This window comes from Dasypus novemcinctus, chromosome 15, assembly GCF_030445035.2.
Source record: "Dasypus novemcinctus isolate mDasNov1 chromosome 15, mDasNov1.1.hap2, whole genome shotgun sequence".
Classification (NCBI taxonomy): Eukaryota; Metazoa; Chordata; class Mammalia; order Cingulata; family Dasypodidae; genus Dasypus; species Dasypus novemcinctus.
The window spans coordinates 15,701,721-15,723,057 of NC_080687.1; the positions used below are offsets into that span (position 1 = coordinate 15,701,721).

Sequence of the window (21,337 nt, forward strand, 5' to 3'; positions counted from 1 at the left end):
AGATCACCACGTTCCACTTTAGGGTGTTTGCATTTGCTGATTTCTTCTTCCCAGAATGCCGGTCCCCCAGATAGTTTATTTCTTCATAAATAAGCCTTTATGGCTTATTTCTTCATTTCCTTCAAGTCTTTGCTTAAAGGTCATTTTTTCAAAGAAACGATGCTAACCACTTTATTAAAGTGCAGCTACCCCGTACCCCTCACCAATCTCCCCTCCTATCTTTGGACTCCCCTCACCCAAATTTCCTTTCTTTGTTTTCCTTCATTCATAATATCTATCACTTTCTAGCATAACATAAAGTTTGCTGTTTATCCTATTTATCATGTTTCTCTGACTCTGAACCATCCCCTCTCTTCAGTTAGAAGGTTGGAACTGGAATCTTGCCTGCTTTGTTTTAATAATTTCCAAGCACTTAGAATATTAGATGGTAGAAGTCCTCCAAGGACAATGTGGATGATAAACACAGAAATATTTTGGCAGAGAAAGGCAATCAAAATAGTTTAATAATTAGAGAATTTGATTCAATCATCACATATTTATTGAGTATCAACCACGTACTAGGGCACTAAAAATGTCTTAATAAGCAAGGAGTTTATAAAACTTTTTCTCATTGAATGATTAACTCTACTTTCCCAATATTCTTGACTTAATTGCAAAAGTTCCCTTGTGGTTCTAGGAGTCCTATTAATTTCCTACCGAGTCAGATGGTAAGGATCATATTACTAAGTTAACAGCCGTTTACATCTTTTCCCAGAACTGTACTTTGATTAACCGTGAACTATGGTCCAAAGGAAGCTAGAGAATAAGTCAATTTACAAAAGTTACTTAATGAAGTGTCTACAAACACTATACCATACATCCAAGGAAAACATCACACTCAGGAAAATGATGTGATTATCCCCATTTTTACTTTCAGGTTATTTGCAATACACATATAACATTTCATGCTTCTCTAGGTCAGAACCCACCAAAGTAATTAAAAATAGATTCTAATTTTTACTTGTGTGGAGATATGTTCTTCCTTTGTATCTATCACTCCAATAAAAATGTTATGATTTGTGAGCAATAACCATGCTCATAGAACTAGAGTAAGTGCTTTGTATATCCTAAATATATATATCCTCTCTACAACCTGACATAATAGGTACTCCTATTCTGTATATTTTTCAAAGATCATAAAACTATTTAATATATGTATAATTATCTATATATATGCCAATATGTTTATCTAAATTTATACCTACATAACTGCATTCATCCATTTATCTATATATCTATATATTTTCTATAGCATCTATCAATCTATCTTTCCACCTAAAAGTATTCCAGCCATGTTCCTGCCAGAATTTCCCAGCTAATATTTACATTGACCTTGGAAATAATGACTGAATTACAATTATAGATTTATGAGAGACAAGGAAGAAACAAATAGCATGAAAGCATTAATTCATAGCATTAACTTGGGCCTTATTAATACAATTTAAAAGCTTTTATACTTAAAAAATGAGTTAAATTATGAAGAGTTGCTTGTAAACTCCATTTGCTCATAAATTGATATAATCTTGTTGTTTTTTTCACCACTTTCAATTTTTCAAAATTTATATATACTTTGATTTCAGCTTGATTGGAAAGGTCCCATATCACAGCTCAGACACATGTCCTCTAAAGTTATGTCTAAGGCTGATAATCCCCTAAAACTAATGTCTTCTTCCTCACACAATCCTAATTTTATAACTCTGATTTGTATAACTTTTCTATTTCTCTATCCATAAGACATACAAGGAATGGAAATGGAGGCTGTAATAGCATTTTTTTTTTTTTGCCAAATGGACCATCTCCAAGACGCTATAACTGGATAACACAGCAGGAAATCTTAATTATGTAAAATGTGGTCCTGATAACCCTCCCATGGCCATATCCCATAAAATCAGAGTTAAATCTGTGTATCTTCCATGCTAAAGAACTTCTGATTTGTTGTCAAAATAACTGATCACCAGCCTTGCCTAATTAGAAATGTTCCTTTCCTATGCAAGGCAGCTTTACTGGCATCAAGGCAACGCTAGGATGTCAGTGGAAGCAATGACAGCAGGGAAAGTCTAAAATCTCCAAATAGTCAGAGAAGGCAGGGGTTCCTTCCCACAGCTCTGGCATTGGGCATCATGGTATGCTTACTCTTACAAACAGATGCAATCTTCAAAAATAAACACAGGGATCTGAAATATGCTGAATATTAAGGCCAAAATGATGAACCATGTTCTCTACATGTGATCCATGGACAAACCATTTCATCATCATATATTAAAAATAAAGTTTCCTTATTGAAAACACAATTTCTTATGATTCATTTGAATCAATAAATCATATTCTCTGGAGGTGGGCCCAAGAAATTGGAATTTTAATAGGCCCACCAGGTGATCCTTATGCAAACTAAGATTTGGAAACAACTGACAGAAATTTAAGGACAACCGCAAGGACTTCTAAAACATCTGTTCATGGTAAGTGGCGTGGACTCACTCTTCCTCTTAAACTGAAATTTTGTAAATAAGGTTGCTTTTGTTTATACTCCATCTTTTTATTTTTTCTTGGTGTTCTGGGAATTTGTCTGCAGGAAAGCCTTGGTTGCACTATGTTTTGAAGAAAATACTTGGGTGTGTTTATTCGAGTAAAATTAGAAAGAGTTTAAAATTGAGACACTGGGAGTAAAAGAGAATTAACATTAACATTTATATTTAGGGACAAAATATATACTATAGAACAACAAACATTTTGGCAGAGTTTAATACACAGTTGAAGTTAAGAAGAGTCATTCCAAGTTCTTTGTACAGACTGGAACCCCATGTCAGCTAGGTAGTAATAAACGTCACTGTTATCAATATATATTGTGCCCACATTTTTAGTCAACTTTCTTTGCATGCATCATCTAGTTAAATTCTCAATACAATTTGGAATGGCTTCTGAATAGAACTTCCTTCTCCCAATATGATTTTCCTTGTTCTTTTACAGTGTTAGTATTCCAGTAAAGATGATGGTCATCTACTCAATTGGCTGTGGAGGCAACTTGAGTGTCATCCATGACCACACACACACACTCACACTCCCTCTTCTCCCCACCCTCCAACATGCACATGCCTCAAGAGTTAGATTTATTGACCCATTACACCTTGTAGTCCCTCATAAAAAGACCCTGTAGATGAAGATAAGAAACTCAGTATAGTACCTTGTGTGTTTGCAGGCTTGTTAGCACCTTGATGATCAAGTTCAAACACTTTTCATTATTTCAGATAAAACAAAGAGACAAATAAACCCAGTCTCTATTATTGGCCAAAAAAATGTCTTTAAGTGATTTAATAAAGATATCTGTTTGCTGATCTTGCTAATTCTACTAAAGTGGCTGTTAAGAGATTCCATCTCCTACTCATATTCTCAAATACAGTCTGGTAGCTCACATTCCACAGATTCTTATGGGGGCATCCCACTAAATGTAAACTACTCCAATGAACACATTTCCCCACTGACCTCCACTGCCATAAATACCCAGAGATTGCATTTATTGGGATGTTCATCTATTAATTCAAAGCCTATCATTTCTTAGAGATTTTGCTTTATAGACTGATTATCTGCCTCTTTCTGCTTTTTTCTACCTTTCTGAAACTTTCTCCTTGCTTCTTGTTCTTTTTTATTGTTGTTGTTTGTTTTTTCCTGCCTTTGGTATGTGGGGTAAATCACCCTGAATAGTTATGTTCTATGCTACCTTAGTGGATATGGGACCATCTAATTTTGTTCTCAATGGTGTCTTAACACCTGGCATTGCTCTCTTACGTGAGGAAGATTGGAGAGCGATAACCAGGCTCTCTGGGCTGGAGTCACCCAAGATAGTAAGTGATAGCTTAGGGCAAAACTCCTTATTCTAAAACCAGCAGACAGTCTGAGAAAAGCAGGTGCCTGTCCCCTCCCCGAATTCCAGAGCAGTGGCAGAGAGGTTCTTTTCAAAGGAAGAAGTAAGGTTTAAGAACAAAGAATTCCAAAGTTCTTCCCAAAACTTATACATAACAGAGGTGGTAAAGTTCATGCCTAAGGAAACTGTTGAGAACAATGGAGATTTTGATGGTAAGCAATTAAGGAGAGGAGGAGAGCTCTGTAAGAACAACAATATAACTATAGACCAACTAGGAGTTTAACAGAACCAGAGGAAAAGACAGCCTAAGAAGAGCCCTCTTGGCATCAGAGCAAACTTCAAAGGCCACACTCAATGACTGCCTCTACAAAAGGGATCAGATCCAATGCATTCCCAATAAAAATTCCAACAGCCTTTTCTTGCAGAAATGGAAAAACCAATTATCAAATTTATTTGGAAGGGTAAGGGACCCCAAATAGCAAGGGATAATCTTTAAAAAGCAGAATGAAGTTGGAGAAATCTCACTTCCTGAATTTAAAGTACATTGTTAATAATTAGCTACAGTAGTAAAAGCAACTTTGTACTGGCATAAAGATAGACATTTTGACCAATGGATTCAAATTGAGAATTAAAAAATAGACCTTCACAGCTATGGTATGGTCAAGTGATTTTTGACAAGGTTGTCAAACCCACTCACCTGGGGCAGTACAGTCTATCCAAGAAATGGTGTTGAGAGTGTTATAGAAGCAGAGAGATTCAATGATCATGTATTGAAGACCAGGACTCAGGAATATTCTGAGAAGGAAAAATTTCTTATGACTGGCTGGGCCTGGGAACTCCTGTCCAAAAAACTGAGCCATAAATAGGATTTCTGCGTCCTTTTTATACAGAGGATGTAGGATGTAAGTGTTTGTTTGAGTACCAGATAGGTTTTGAATTAACATATTACCCATATTCCAGGTAAGCTTGAATTAACATATCACCCACATTCTGTCTGGATGTAACTTTGAATACATATTCAGTCTACATCCTTTCTGAATATTTAAAGCCTACAGGGCCTATATTACTTAATTGGCTTTCTAGAAACTAGGCACACTTGGATACAGAATTAGATAATTTTTAATTCATGCACAGGCATACAAAAATTAACTCAGAATAGATCAACGACCTAAATATAAAAGATAAAATCCTAAAACTCAGAGAAGAAAATTTAGGGAAACATTTTTAACATCTTGTGGTAGATGATGGTGTCTTAAAACTTACACCAAAGCATGAGCAACAAAAGAAAAAAATAGATAAATGAGACCTTCTCAAAATTAAACACTTTTGTGCCTCACACAACTCACATTCTGAGGAATTCTGCTATGTTCTCAATTAGAGGGGCAAGAATCTCTCAAGAACATAGGCAGTGTCTAATAAAGAAAACAGACCAATACATTAAGGGGAGAGGGAAGGGAAAATAGAATAAATGGAACATAGGGCATTTTTAGGGCATTAGAATTGTTCTGCATGATCTTGCAATGACAGACAAGCTGTAGGAGTTTGACATAGTTATGAATTCCAAAAATAGATATTGGATTATGTTTGTAAACTGGTCTGTACCTGGGCATGATTAAATTATGATTAGGGCTTTGATTGGGCCATCTTAGTAGGGTGCTCAGCCCCCATCCCTTTGTGGGTTGGGACTCACAAAGAAAAGGCATGGCAAAGGACAGAGTTGTAGCTTTTTGATGTTGAGGATTTTTGACATTGAAGTTTGATGCAGAAGCCTTAAGCTGGAGCCCCAGGAAGTAAGCTCACAGAGGAAAGAGATGCAAGCCCCAGGAAGAGAGGAATCCTGAGCCCAAGAAGAAGCAAACCCTGGGAAGAGAGGAACCATGAACCCAGAGGGTAGCAAGGCCCTGGAAGGAGGAACCCAGGAAGCCTGAACCCTTACAGCCATCAGCAGCCATCTTGCTCCAACACGTGAAAACAGACTTTAGTGAGGGAAGTAATTTATGCTTAATGGCCTGGTATCTGTAAGCTCCTACCCCAAATAATTACCCTTTATAAAAACCAACTAATTTCTGGTATTTTGCCTTAACACCACTTTGTCTGACTAATACACAATCCATTTTAAATTCTGTCATAACCTATAAAAGTGTATGGTGCAAAATGTAAATCCTAATGTAAACCATTGACCATGATTAGTATCAATGCTTCAATATATGTACATCAATTGTAAAAAATGTACCATATATATGTAAAATGTTATTAATAGGGGAAAGTGAGAGAGGGGAAGGGGGTTGGGTATGTAGGAATCCCCTATATTTTCTATGTGACTTCTCTGTAACCTAAAATTTCTTTGAAGGTAAAGAAAAGAAAAAAAAAAGACACTGGGGGAACATACAGAAGAAACTGTCACTGTACATAAAAGATAACAGATCTTATGGTGATGAAAAATACAATGAAAATTTTCTTTTCATTTTTTTATTTTTGTATATTGTTATTTATTATTATTATTTTACTTTCTTATTTTTATTTGTTTTTGTGTTGTTGTTTTCGGCTTTTTGGGGGGGAGGTTTTTGAATATCACAATGGCAAGAAGGGAGGATCATTGGCACCAAGTGTCAGTGATAAGGGGCAGTATGAGGAGCGGTGCACCTGGGGCATGCCTCTATGACATATGAATATGTTCAAGTGGCATGGGACATTTTCTCTGTGGGTGGAGACCCACACTATAACCAAAAGAATATTGGATTCCCATCCCAGGAAATCCAGCTTCATTCTCAAGCAGAGAGGCAAGAACCCCCTGAGTAAAAGGGCAACACCTAGTGAAAGAAGACAGATCATTATGCCAGGCCCTTGATATTGATGGTTGTAGTTATGAATCCTTTCATAAGTAGGCTAATTGAAACAGTGTGCTATTATATATTACCTAAGAGTTACCTCCTGAAAGCCTCCTTGTTGCTCAAATATAGCCTCTCTCTAAGCCAAACGCAGCTTATAAACTCACTACCTTTCCCCCATGACTCCTGGGATGAGCCTCCTTGGCACCTAGGGATTATTAACAAGCACAGACTAGTGTTGACTAGCAATGTATCTGGAAACGGACCTTGACAAAAGGGGAAAATATTAAATACAAATGAATTTTTTCCATTTATTTACTATCTTTTTTTAAAGATACATAAATCACACAAAATGTTACATTAAAAATATAAGAGGTTCACATATACCCCACTCCCCACAACCCCACTCCTCCCACATTGACAACTTCTTTCATTAGTGTGGTACATTCATTGCATTTGATGAATACATTTTGGAGCATTGCTACACAGCATGGATTATAGTTTATGTTGTAATTTATACTCTCTCCCAGTCTATTCAGTGGGTTATGGCAGGATATATAATGTCCTGCATCTGCCCCTGCAATATTATTGAGGACAACCTGAAGTTCTGAAAAAGCCCCAATATCACATCTCTTTGTCTCTCTCCCTGCCTTCAGCAACACCCACAGCCACTGTCTCCACATCGATGATATAATTTCTTCCATTGCTAGAGTCACAATAACTCTATAGTAGAATACCAGTAAGTCCACTCTAATCCATATTTTATTCCTCTGTCCTGAGGACCCTAGGGTGGTGATGTCCACTCCACCTCTAAATCCAGAGTGGGGCTTAGATACCACATGACTGATGGATGGAATTCTCCTGCTTGCAGCTATCGACTCTCTTGGTTCCCTGATTTGGTGGTTGACCATCCTCACCTCCCTGTTAGCTGACCTGGGTAAGTCCAATGAACCAGAGAGTAGGTGTTGCAACTCTGCTGAGGCTCAGGGCACAGTTAGCACATAGACAATCCAGAGATTCAAGTCTTCTGAGCATACACCCAGCACCAACTACAGGTTCAGTAAAAGTGACAGAAGAGGCATGCATAGAGAGGTCACATCTGAGTTCAACTCCATCACACTCAGGAGTACGCATTCAAAAGTAGGGCCCACTGACAAGGCACTGAGCTCCAGAGTCATTTGTCATGATCCTAGGACCTGGGTGTCTCTGTAGCCCTTAGGAGCCCTAGTACCTGGAGTTGTATCTACTTTGGCTGTCCCTGAGATCCTGCTGAGATGTGCATAAGCAGGACCTCTCTGATGAACTCCCAACTCATTTCGAAGTCTCTTAACCATATAAACTCGTTTGTCTTTACCATTTCCCCCTTTCATTTAAGATTGCTTTCTAGTTGCATCACCCAGCTGGTGCTTGGTAGTAAATGCTTGGCACCAGGGAGGCTTATCCTGAGAGTCATTTCCCATGCTGGGGGGAGGTAACTCATTTACATGCTGAGTTTGGCTTAGAGAGTGGCCACATTTGAGCAACCTGGAGGATCTCAGAAGGTAACTCTTAGGCACCTTGCAGCTCTAGGCCTAGTTGAAATTTTAGGCACACAGGCTCATAAGCATAGTTATCAGTGTCAAGGGCCCATCATTGGACCATCCTTCTTCACAGGTCTTTGCCCTTGTACTTGGGGATTTTTGCGTCTCCATTGGGGAGTGTGACAGAGTTTCCTGGAATGGGAACTCAGCACTCGCTCAGTTGTCATGTGAAACTCTACCCCCATGTCAATACCCAATGAACATGCAAACATATCTATATACTCTATATGCATGCCCTGGAGAACTTCCTTCCACCCATGCATCCCCCATTAATGATACCCCACATCAGTGCTACTTCCCTGCCATAGTTGAACCCCTCTATGATCCAAAACTTCTTCAAAAATGAACTCTAATATATTGCCAAATTCAATTAGTAGGAAAATGAAATAGTAATGATAGTTTAAGGATTAGAAATAGAATATATAATAATTTAGAAAAAATAAAGTGAAAAATAAATTGGGGTATTAAAAATGAAAAATATAATAAATTATTTTTTTATATTTTGCCTTTCATCACTGTAATAGGTGTTCTGTATGTACAGTGGCAAGGCAGTCTCTTCCATTTCTTCCTTAAAGTCTACATCCTTTTTAAAAAAATTATGTCTTCAAAAAAGTTTTAGGTCACAGTGAATTCATCTATAGAATATAGGGAACTCTCATATACCCAACATCAAACCCATTTCCCCCTTCCCCAGCAATGATCTTTTTATATGTGGATGTTATATTTGCTGCAACTGATGTACAGATATTGAAACATAACTACTAACCATGGTTCCATTATGGTTTACATTTTAAAATGTACAGTTTTATAAATTTTTGGTTATATTATGGTTTACATTATGGTTTACATTTTAGACTATACACCTTTATAAATTTTTGGTAATATTTAACATGGCCTATATCCATCATTGCAGGATCATGCAGAACACTTCCATTGCCCCCCAGTTACCCCCTCTTCCAACTATTCTATTCCTCTCTCCCCCTCCCCTTGGAGCCCACAATGACAACCAAGCTTCACTTCTTGAAGGAGAAGAGTCATAGATACTTGCAACTATGCTGAGGGCTTGACATGGTATAGTCTGTTGTTCCACATTAGGAGCTACCTGTGCTCTCTGGAGACACCCTCCCCTCTGTTTGAGACCATCAGAAGGGGACACAACACCTTTCCACTCATTGTATGGGTCTCTACCCATTGATATAACACCCTATAACAAGATGAGCACTCATACACTCCCTAAAAGCCTGCCCCAGGTGTACCTTGTACCAGATGCCCCGCATCAAACACTTTATAAAAGTAACCCTTTCTTATTATATTTTCTAAAGGGTTTTCTCAGCATTATAGTTTGAACCATATACCCAACAACCTCTCGTGTTCACTTGCTCCCCCACAACCCTCTCCCCAATTCCATGGACCATCTGACACATCCTCTTGACCCTAGTCCCCTCAGCCTGCAAAGACCAACCCAATAGTGTACTTTGGGTGTGAAGTTCATGAAGCCATTTCCTATTACAAGGTCCTGTAGCTGCTTCCCTACAGTGTCTTCCAAGGTCTTTATGGTCTTGGCTCTTATATTTAGATCTTTGATCAATCTTGAGTTGATTTTTACATAAGGTGTGAGATGGTAATCCTCCCTCATTCTTTTGCATATGGAATGGCCATTGTCTCCCAGTTGAGTGAGCTTGGTGACCTTGTCGAATATCAGATGACTATATATGCAAGGATCTATATCAGAACTTTCAATTTGGTTCCATTGGTCAGTATGTCTATCCTTGTGCCAATACTATGCTATTTTGACCACTATAGCTTTGTAGTATGTTTTAAAGTCACGTAGTATGATTCCTCTGATTTCATTTTTCTCTTTCAATATGTTTTTGGCTATTTAGGGCCTCTTTCCCTTCCAAATAAATTTCATAGTTAGTTTTTCCAGTTCATTAAAAAATGCTGTGTTGATTTTTATTGGGATTGCATTAAGTCTATAACCAGTTAGGGTAGGATAGACATATACTAAAATTGGGATTACACAGAGAAGATTAGCATGGCCCCTGCTCAAGGAGCAAATGACTTTTTACAGCTAAGAGATTTCAAAGTGAGGGGGAAGGTCATTCCAGAGATTATGTTTATGCACATCTCAGGAGGATCTCATTGATTGCCATAGTGAAGAGTGCCTGAAACAGCAGGGTTCCTGAGGGTTCTAGAGATATCTAGACATTATAGGGAGGGCATACAATCTCAGGAATTTTTCACCTTGTCAGTGGGTCTTACTTTGAATTATATCCTCTCCATTGTAACAGAGTTAGACTCATGTATAATTTCCCTACACATGACTATTCTAATCCTTTATTTGAACCTATAATTTTTACTATACTTGTTAAATATATGTATATGTCCCAGAGACTTAAATCTTCAGTCTGTTCTTATGCCAGCTGAGCCCAGAATCTCAGCATTGTTGCAACACCTGTTCTCAAGTTCATTGAACTGACCCAGGACAACTAACAAAAGAATGATAATGGACAGCATCCCTCCCAAAAAACAGAATACCTACAACCGCAAGCAAGACAGTTCCATCTATCTGCCCACAGAATTTAAGCCCCCTCTCAATCAGAAACAAAGTAGGCATCACCATCCCCAAATTTTCAGGATTGAGGAATGAACAAACATAAATGGGGAATGCAACTATGGACTAAGGTAGACTTATTAATATTCTAACAATGGAAGAACTTGTATCATTAATATAAGGGCAGTAGCCACCAGAGATTCTGAGGGGAGGAAGAGGGAAGAATAGGTATAACGTGGGGATATTTTGGGACATGGAATGTCCTGCCTGACAATGCCATGATGGATACAGGCCATTATATAATGTGTCAAAACCTATAATATTGTGTAGTACATATGTAAACTATAATGTAAACTATAGTCCATGGTTAGTAGCAATGCTTCAGTATGTGTTCATCAATTTTAACAAATGTATCACACTAATGACAGATGTTAATGTGGGAAGGTGTGAGGAGTGGAGGGGTTTATGGGAATCCCCTATATTTTTGATATAACATTTATGTAATCTAAAGTTTCATTTAAAAAAAGGTAAAGAAAAGCGACATAATTTTTTTTAAATGGGCAGAAGCCTTGAATAGATATTTTCTCCAAAGAGGAAATACAAATGGCCAAAAAACTCATGAAAAGTTGTTCAACATCTTTTTTTCTATTAGGGAAATGCAGATCAAAACTGCAACAAGCTATCATTTCATACCTTAAAATTGTCATTTTAAAAAATACTGAAAACTATGAGTGCTGGAGAGGATTAGAGAAATACGAACACACTATCACTGTTGGTGGAAATATAGAATGGTGCAGTCTCTGTGGAAGGCATTATGGTGGTTCCTCAGGAAGCTATATGATCCAGCAATTCCACTACAAGAAATATATTCAGAAGAACTGAAAGCAAGGACACAAACTGACATTTGCCCACCGATGTTCACAGCAGCATTATTCACAGTTGCTAAAAGATGGGGGGGGGGGGAGGGGGAAAGTGTTCATTAACTGGTGAGTGGATAAACAGAATGTTATATATACATATGATGGAATACTATTCAACTGTAAGAAGAAATGAAGTTGGGATGCATATGACAACGTGGAAGAACCTTGAAAACATCATGTTGAGTGAAATAAGCCAGATACAAAGGACAAATATTGCATCATGTTACTAATATGAACTAAATACAGTGAGTAAACTCATAGAATTAAAATCTAGAGTAAAGATGACTAGAAAATAGAGTAAGGGTTGAGAAGTAGGAGGTTATACTTAATGGATGTAGAATTTTTTATCAGGTTGTTTACAAATGTGTAGAAATAGAGTTGATAGTAATATAGTATAATTACTAACACTGCTGATTTATAAATGTGATTGTGGCTGAAAGGGGCAGTCTAGGGCCATAAACATCAATTGAAAGAAAAACAGGAGGATAAATTAAGGACTGTACAACATAGTAAGCTCAGTGGTAGATGAGGATTGTGATTAATAGTACAAATACAAGAATTTTCTTCTATGAACTAGAACAAATGTACATCATTATTAAAAGGTGTTAAATATGGAGATACATGGGAAAATACAACTAATGTAATGTATGGACTATAGTTAGCTGTAATATTATAATATTCTTGCATCAATGTCAAAAAAGTTACTATATCAGTGCTAAGGGTCAGTAATAGGAGGGTGTATTAGTCAGTCAAAGGGGGGCTGATACAAAATACCAGAAATTTGATGGCTTTTATAAAGGCTATTTATTTGGGTTAGAAGCTTATAGTTACCAGGGCATAAAGCATAAGTTACTTCCCTCTCCAGTCTGTTACCATGTGTTGGAGCAAGATGGCTGCTGGCATCTGCAAGGGTCCAGCCTTCCTCTTCCTCTGAAGACTCTGAGGTCCCAGCTTCTTCCAATATCAACTGTAGGCTGGGAGAAGTCTTGTCTCTCTCCTAGGGCTCATTTCTGTCTGAGCTCAGCTGCTGTACTTGCTCTACAAGGCCAGCTGCAAACTACCAGGTGAACAGTTTGTCTCTCTTCCCAGGGCCTCTGCCATGTCTAATGAAGCCTTCTCTCTTTCCTCACATATCTGCTTCTCTGTGTATCTACTTCCTGGGGCTCCAGCTCAAAAACTCCAAACTCGTCCTCTGTCATGTCATTTTCTTTGTGCATCCCCACCCACCAAGGACTCAATGTCCTACTGACGTAGCCCAAAGACTTAATCTTAATGTAGTCAAGTAAGAGTGAAACCTCTGAATCCAATACAATCTAATAAACCCAGAGGAACAGACCAATTTACAAACATAATCCAATATCTATTTTTGGAATTCATAAATAATACCAAACTGCTACAGGGAGTATAAGGGGGTATTGGATTTTTCCTTTTGGAGTAATGAAAACATTCTAAAATTGAGGTAATGACAGCATAACTCTGTGATGAAACTGAGAGCCACTGAGGGTACACTTTGGATGGATTGTTCAATGCATGGGACTGTATAACACAGTGAATGTTGTAGTAGATGATAGACTGTGTCAACAATACAAATTCTCAAATTTGACACAGTCTATCATCTACTACAACATTCACTGTGTTAACAATACAAATTTGAGAACGTTTTCTAATGAACTATTACAAATGTACAATACTAATATATGGTGCTAATAATAGCATGGTTTATGGAAAAAATACACCAAATGTAAATTATGGAGTATTTACCAGTAATATGGTAATGTTCTTTCATCATTTGTAATACTTGTTCCACTTGAATGGAAGATGTTGGTGGTGGGGTGATATATGGGAATCCTGTATGTTAGATATGATTGTTTTGTAAGGCCACAATTTCTCTAATAAAAAAAAAGTGCTAATAAATAAAATAGTTTCTTTTAAAAAAATCAATTGATAAGCATCTCTCAGAAATGCACTCTTTTACTTTGTGCTGAGAATTTAATTGATTCCATACTTCCTTTTTTTACATTTAAGTATACAGTCTTTACCTAGTTAACTAGTGTCAGAAGGGAATCTGGTAGTAAGCTTGTTATACTTTCTTATTGAATCAATGAAAAAGTTGTTCATGAATATTTACGATATAATGTTGTCTTATTGGTTTAATGAATAGTTTCCTGAAGTTTTTGAAAAATAACTATATAAATATTATGTAGCTACTGTTTCTGAAGTACAATTTTATATATAGTCTTGTTTATATGTTTGCAGATGTTGTAGCACCACATGCATATGGATACAAAATGTATGCTATGTATCATTTATATTCTTAGGAAATATTTTACTTAATATGTAAAAATTCCTTTTTAACTAAATCAAATGCCAAAACTCATTTCAAGAAAAATTGCATCACACTAGGCATTTAGTTTTCCTAGTCTCTATTTTTAATGCATATGTACCACATTGAATAATGCATGGCTTATCCAAATGCCTTGTATAAATAGACCTTTGCATTCTTTGTATGCAGTTACTCAGTAACTTTTATTTACACTGTATACACTGTATATATGGAGAAAAAAATTAGCTAATCCTTTTTTTTTCTTGTAGCATTCTTTTTTACTTTTTTATTAAGGACGTTTTCAAACTTACAACAAAAGTAAAGTTTTTTTATTTTTTTTAAGATTTACTTATTTGCTTTTAAAAAAAAAATTATCCCCTCTCCCCCAGATGGTTCTCTTCTGTCTGCTCATTGTTTACTTGCCTTCAGGAGGCACTGGGAACCAAACCTGAGACTTCTGAGTACCCAACAGCTTGAGCCACATTCTTTCTCTGCATGGGTTGCTGTGTCTGCTGTCTTGTGGCATCTGCTCGTTGGAGTGATGCAGTGTCTAGCTTATTGTGGCAGGTGCGGCTTCTGCTTGTCTTCTTTAGGAGGCACTGGGACCCAAACCTGGGACCACCCATGTGGTAGTCAGGTACCCATCTGCTTGAGCCACAACCATTTCCCCAAAAATAAAGCTTAATAAAGTGAACTCATGTCTCCATTACCAAGATTCACCATTCTATCAGTATTTTTCTTATCTTCTTTCTTTTATGTCCTCAAATATTTTTTTTTCTGAAGTATTTTTAAAGCACCATTTTGTTCACTGGTAAATGTCATGAAAAGACTAGCTAGATTTTTAAAAGTATTGTCTACAAAATCATTATAAAACCTGACAAAATATTACCTAATTGCAGTCCAAGTCCAAGTATAATTTTTAAATTGGCTTCTTTGAACCAAGATGTAAACAAGATCAATTTTTTATGGCTTTGAAGACTATACTTAGAACTAGCCACATCCCATGCTCCACTGTCAGCTGTACAGTACCCACAGCTGCAGTTGCCTCTGCTTAATTGGTGTAGTCATTTTGCTAGGGCTGAACTTAATTCCTCTCAAGAGTTCAAGCTGTATATAAACATTATAGCCTGTAAAGTTTTATAGAATAAATATTTAGCTTTTAAAACTGGTTAAAATAAAATTAGTATTTCTTAGCAAACTAAAGAAAGAGAATGGCAGATGAGAAATGGATTGTGAGAAAGTAAGACAGTTTGAAGATTTTTTTTTCCTTTTCTTTTCCCGTATGTATTTTCTATTTCTATAATCTATCTAAGTCTATCTATCTCTATCTTTGTATATATAACTGTATTATCTCTCTATCTATATCCATCTATCTGTCTAATCTGCTGATTTAACTATCATCATCTGTCAATCTATTTATTGTGCTGTAAATGGGAGAAGCCAAATGGAGTAATAGCTGAAGGGAAGGTAGGTAAATGAATTTAAAAAAATTTATGTGAAAGAAAATGAGTTAATAAAAGATAGCCAAGAATTGATGATGTAGCAGGGAGAGGGACATAAATGCAGGCTAATTTATCCTATTTTTTCTGATATGTTCCCTTCATCCAACATGAATACATCTCACGCTCTTCTCTCCAACATATAATGTAAATGCTTGTGGTTTGAATTGATCTAGTCTAAATTCTGGTAAGCGTTCATAATGATAAATACTTTTTTTATGAAGTACATTAAATGCATGTAGTGAGACAAGCTTAAGATACCTTATTGCCTGCCTCATCTGTGTAGCCTGTGAACCTAAGAAAGAAATGGCTGCTTGTCAGAGGCTAATTCTTGCCACCTAGTCTTTGTTAAAGTTTGAGTTGCCCAAGGAACCCAAAAGTGCCAAAGGAGCAAATGTCATGCTAGCTTTAATGGTTGCATTCATCTGTGAATTACCCATTCCCTTCTACTGAGCCATGTTGTGTGTGTATGCACATGTGTGTGCATGTGTGAGCACATGTGTGTTTTTGTGTGTATATGTGCACATACACTGATACAACACTAATTAAATAGTAGAGATGTTAATGCTTGATAGGACTAGATAATACAAAGATATTGGAAGCTTTAAAATAACTGCCTTTCCCCCGACAAGATAACATGAAATATATTTTTTTATCCAAATCAAAAAACAAGAGCAAACACCCAGCAAGATGGTGGTGGGGTAAGGAGCTCCTAGAGTCAACTACAGGGCAGTTAGTAAACACCCAGAGCTATCTGGAGGTAGCTGAAGCACCTGTTTGGGGGCTCCAGGAGGCCAAAAGAGCATCCTGCCACATCCTTGAAGGAATGGAAGGAGGAGACTGCCTGTCTGCTTAGAAGACTTATAAATAGAGTGCTCCATGCCACAGAGGCCAGTGCCCATCCTCCACTGGAGGCACAAGCTGCCTCGGGAGCTGTTCTGCTGCTGGAATTGAAAGCTCCATTTCCCAAAAATGGGAGGAAGAGTCTGTTGGGCACCAACTTCAGCTACTGATGAGTAAATTTAGTGAACTAAAGTATAATCCTGGAAACAGCTAAAGTTTGATCCTGTTTAAGTTAGAAAGAGGCCCAGAGCTGCTATTTTAACTCCAGCCTGCCATAAGGGCAAGTGGGGGAAACTGAAAATCTCAGTGCTGGTGGGGACTGGCTTCTTTTCATACAGGTCAGATTGCAGCTCTAGCCTAGGCCCCAGTGCCACCTCCAGCAGGGAGGAAGCTGGGGGACCTACACCAGCCTCTTTGGAAAATTACCAACCAGGCCATGGAGGCCAGTGACTATCCTACTCTGGCTGCACAAGCCACCCCAGGAGCTATTCTGTAGCTGGAACTGGAAGTTCCATTTCCCAAAATCAGGGGAGGAGGAGACAGTTGGCTGCCAATTTTGGCTCCTGATTGGTAAACTTGGCTGGCTAAGATATAACCCTGGGAACAGCTAGGGTGTGTATCTGTCCAAGTCAGAAGGAGGCCTGTGGCCACCATTTTGACTCCACCCCCAGCCTGAGGGGATGCCAGGCTCACCAAAAATCACAGTGATGGTAGGAACCAGTTTCCTTCACCCAGATTAGCCTGCAGTCTAGACTAGGCATCAGCCCCACCTCTGGCAGGAAGGAAGCTGGCAGACTCTGCACCAGCCTATCCATGTAACTGCAGGTACCTTTGGAAGACACAGACTGAAGTCTACTGAGGCAATGGCGGTCATCTCAGACCCACACTGCATAGATTGCTGCCCACACCTGCAGCTCCATCTCCACCCCAACCAGGGGAGAAAGAGGCATGAAGCTTCATCAGTCTCTTTGGGCAACTACAGTCTAGGACTGCATGACTTGGATTATTCCATACAGCTGTGACTCTGTCCCAACCCCTGGCAAAGGAGAAAGTTGGGAGAAGATTCATTGGTCCCTGGTGCAATGAGGGCAGCTTGAACTCCACAGCTTATAACACCAGTTACAACCTTGGCTCCTACTGCAAAACCAGCAAGGGAGAAATGGCAGGAAGCCCTAAACTAAAGAGAAAAACTGCACCCAGAATAAATACTCTAGTAATCCAGATGCCAGGACACTAACAAAAAATTACAATCCACACCAAGAAACAGGAAGCTATGGCCCAATTAAAGGAACAAGATAAGCCTCCAATAAAGGAGTTGAGACAACTAATTATAGATGTTCAAACAAATCTCCTTAATAAATTCAATGAGATGGCCAAAGAGATTAAGGATATTAAGAAGACACTGGTGATGAGCACAAAGAAGAATTTGAAAACATACATAGAAAAATAGCAGAGCTTATGGGAATGAAAGGTGCAATAAATGAAATTTAAAAAACATTGGAATCATATAATAGCAGATTTGAGGAGACAGAAGAAAGGATTGATGAGCTTGAACAAATGGCCTCTGTAAGTGAACATACAAAAGAACAGATGAACAAAAGAATGGAAGAAAATTAAACAAGGTCTCAGGGAACTAAATGACAGCAAAAGGTGTGCAAACCTTTGTGTAATGAGTATCCAAGAAGGAGAAGAGAAGGGAAAAGGGGCAGAAATAATGGTAGAAAATTTCCCAGCCCTATTGAAGGACATAGATATTCATGTCCAAGAAGCACAAGTATTCCCATCCAAAAAAATCCAAATAGAACAACTCCAAGACATGAACTCATCAGAATGTCAAAGGCCAAAGACAAAGAGAGAATTCTGAGAACAGCAAGAGAAAAGCAATGCATCACATACAAAGGATACCCAATAAGATTAAATGCTGATTTCTCACCAGATACCATGGAGGCAAAAAGGCAGTGGTCTGATATATTTAAGATACTACAAGAGAAAAACTTCCAGCCAAGAATCTTATATCCAGCAAGACTGTCTTTTAAAAATGAGGGTGAGTATTCATAGGTAAACACAGGTAGAGTATTCACAGGTAAACAGAAAGTGAGAGAATTTCTAAGCAAGAAACTAGATTTTCAGGAAATACTAAAGGGTGTGCTAGAAGCTGAAAAGAAAAGACAGGAGAAAGAGGCCTGGAAGAGAGTCTAGAAATGAAGAGTATATCAATACAAGTAACTAAAAGTGTCACAGGAGTGGTGAAAATAAAATATGACAAATAAAACTCAAATAGGAATAAAGCAGTGATGTAAAGCGCTTGTATTCAGAAAACTGCAACTCAATGTTAAAAGAAATTTAAAAAGGCCTAAATAACTCATTAAGAGATCAATTCTACTCAAATTGGCATACAGATTCAATGCAATCCTAACAAAAATTCCATCAGCATTTTTTAAAAAAATTGAAAACAGCCATCATCAAATTTGTTTGGAAGGGTAATAGGTCCTGAATAGACAGAAACATCTTAAAAAGGAAAGGCGAACCCTTATCTCCATATTTTAAATCATATTACCTAGCTATAGTAGTAGAAACAGCTTGGTACTGGCATAAAGACAGACACATAGACCAATGGAACCAAATTTATGGTTCACAAACCTGCCCTCACATGTATGGTCAAGTGATTTTTTATTAGCCTCTCAAACCCACACAGCTAGGGCAGAACAGTCCATTCAACAAATGGTGCTGAAAGAATTGGATATCTGCAGCTGAAAGAAGGAAAGAGGAACCCTATCTCACACCTTACCCAAAAGTTAACTCAAAATGGATCAAAAACCTAAAAATAAAAGCAAGAACCATAACATTTCTAGAAGAAATTGTAGGAAAATATCTTCAAGACCTGGTGGTAGGTGGTGGATTCCTAAAGGAGATAAGAGGAGAACTGAGATGGACTACTGATGTTTAATGTATGTAGAAGTTTTAATTAGCTTTACTGTAAAAGTATAGAAATGTATAGAGTGGATGGTAACACATAGTAACAGCTTGTTTATAAATGGGATGTGGCTGAAAATGATAGTCTAGATATGTAAATACCAATTGACAGAATGGTAGAGAATAATCTAGGAACTTAATAGCACAGTACACCAAGAGGTGGATGAGAATTGTGGTTGATGGTACAGATGCAAGAGTGTCCTTTGTGAACTAGAGTAAATGTACATCACTACTGCAGCGTTTTGGGAATGTGAAGAAGCATGGGAAAAATACACCTGGAGTGACCTATGGGCTGTGGTTAGCAGTAATAATATAATATTCTTGCATCTATGTGAAAGATGTACTGTGTTGATAATGAGGCAGTATGGAAAATGTGAGCCAAACGTACACTATGGACATGGTAACAATCAGGTGACATTACCTTATCTGTAGCAAATGTTCCACCACAGTGTGGTGTGTTGATGGAGGGGTATTGTTCAGGAATTATGCATATGTGTATGATTGTTTTATAAGTTTACAACTTTTGTCATAAATATATTTAAAAAATAATAGTAGGGTGGTTTGGGGAAAAACACACCAAATGTAAGATAAGGGCTATGATTAGTCTTAAGATTTTCACAATATTCTTTCATAATTTGTAACAAATGTCTCATGACAATGCAAAGTGTTGGTGGAGGGTTGATGTATGGAACCCCTGTATGACGTTTGATGTTATCCATGTTTGCTTTGTAAGTTCACAACTTTTACTATACACTTAATTGTTTATGTATGTTCGTATATAAATGATATGAAGATAATAATAGAGTTGTTTGGGGGCAAAAATACTTTGGTTAGTAGCAATATTTTGACAATGCTCTTTAATCATTAGTTAAAAAGATCTAACAACAATGCAAGATAATGTTAGTTGGGTGAGTTAAGAAAGTCATGCATGATGTTATATGTTTTGTAAGTTCAAAACTATTATTATACAAATGAGTGATATACTTCAATAAATTAATTTTTCTAAAAAAAACAAGATTAGTGAAAGATCCTACACCATTCACAATATTAAATTACTACTGAGTTGAGGTATGATTAGGACTACATAGAGAACACAGAAATCTCTTCAGTTTCTCAAATTCATAGGCAAATCTTGTGGAATTTCCTTGTCCTTAAATATACTCCTTTCAAAATGGTTTTTCCATGCAGGGAGAATTGTATGAGCTATGAAAGAGCCATTAAAGCAAGATATGTTAGTAATTTTTCAGGAAAGCCAATCTACTTCTCCCTCTTCACCTATTACTGAATATTTCTATTTTTTCCCAAATTCAGGAGCTTAGTTTTATAATTCCTGCCTTGAAAGTGATTTTCTCTATTCTTCTAAGTTTTAAAGAAATCACAAATTGAAGAGCTCACCTTATTTCACATATTATATCTCATTATAATTCAGAAAATACATATCATGCAGAAAATAGAAATCTGGACATCCCTGTCTCTGAAAAATTGCTAACTCTGTTTAATCCTGCATCTGATGAAAGATGCCTGTCCACATGTCTAGGGGAATTTGTTGAAGCCTAATCTGAGGATCAAAAAGTCTTAAGAATCAGAGCTATAATGAAAGACAATGACAGAATTATTAAACATGACTACATTTCATCATAAAAGGTTAATTATTTACTGTAGAATTAAAGGGCTATAGTGAAATTAAAATCTATCAACCATTTTGATTTAACCAAGGCAAAAAGTAAACCTAAGAGCTTCCTAGTGACAAAGAACAATTTGGTCCTTTCTTCAGATATATTTTTGGGGGGCTATTGGATTAGAATTATTGATGATAATTGCATTCTTGCTACAAAGAGATTAAGGACAATACTAAAAATTTTGTAAGAGGAATCCACTGTTATTGGATGAAAGCTGAGTTCCAAAATCATCAAAATATGGAT

General features: G+C 37.2%; 1 pseudogene; it reads left to right on the top strand.

Annotated features, from left to right (window-relative positions):
* The first annotated feature begins 10,274 nt into the window (after positions 1-10,274).
* On the top strand, positions 10,275-10,387 carry LOC111764210 (U6 spliceosomal RNA; annotated as a pseudogene).
* The last annotated feature ends 10,950 nt before the right edge of the window (positions 10,388-21,337 follow it).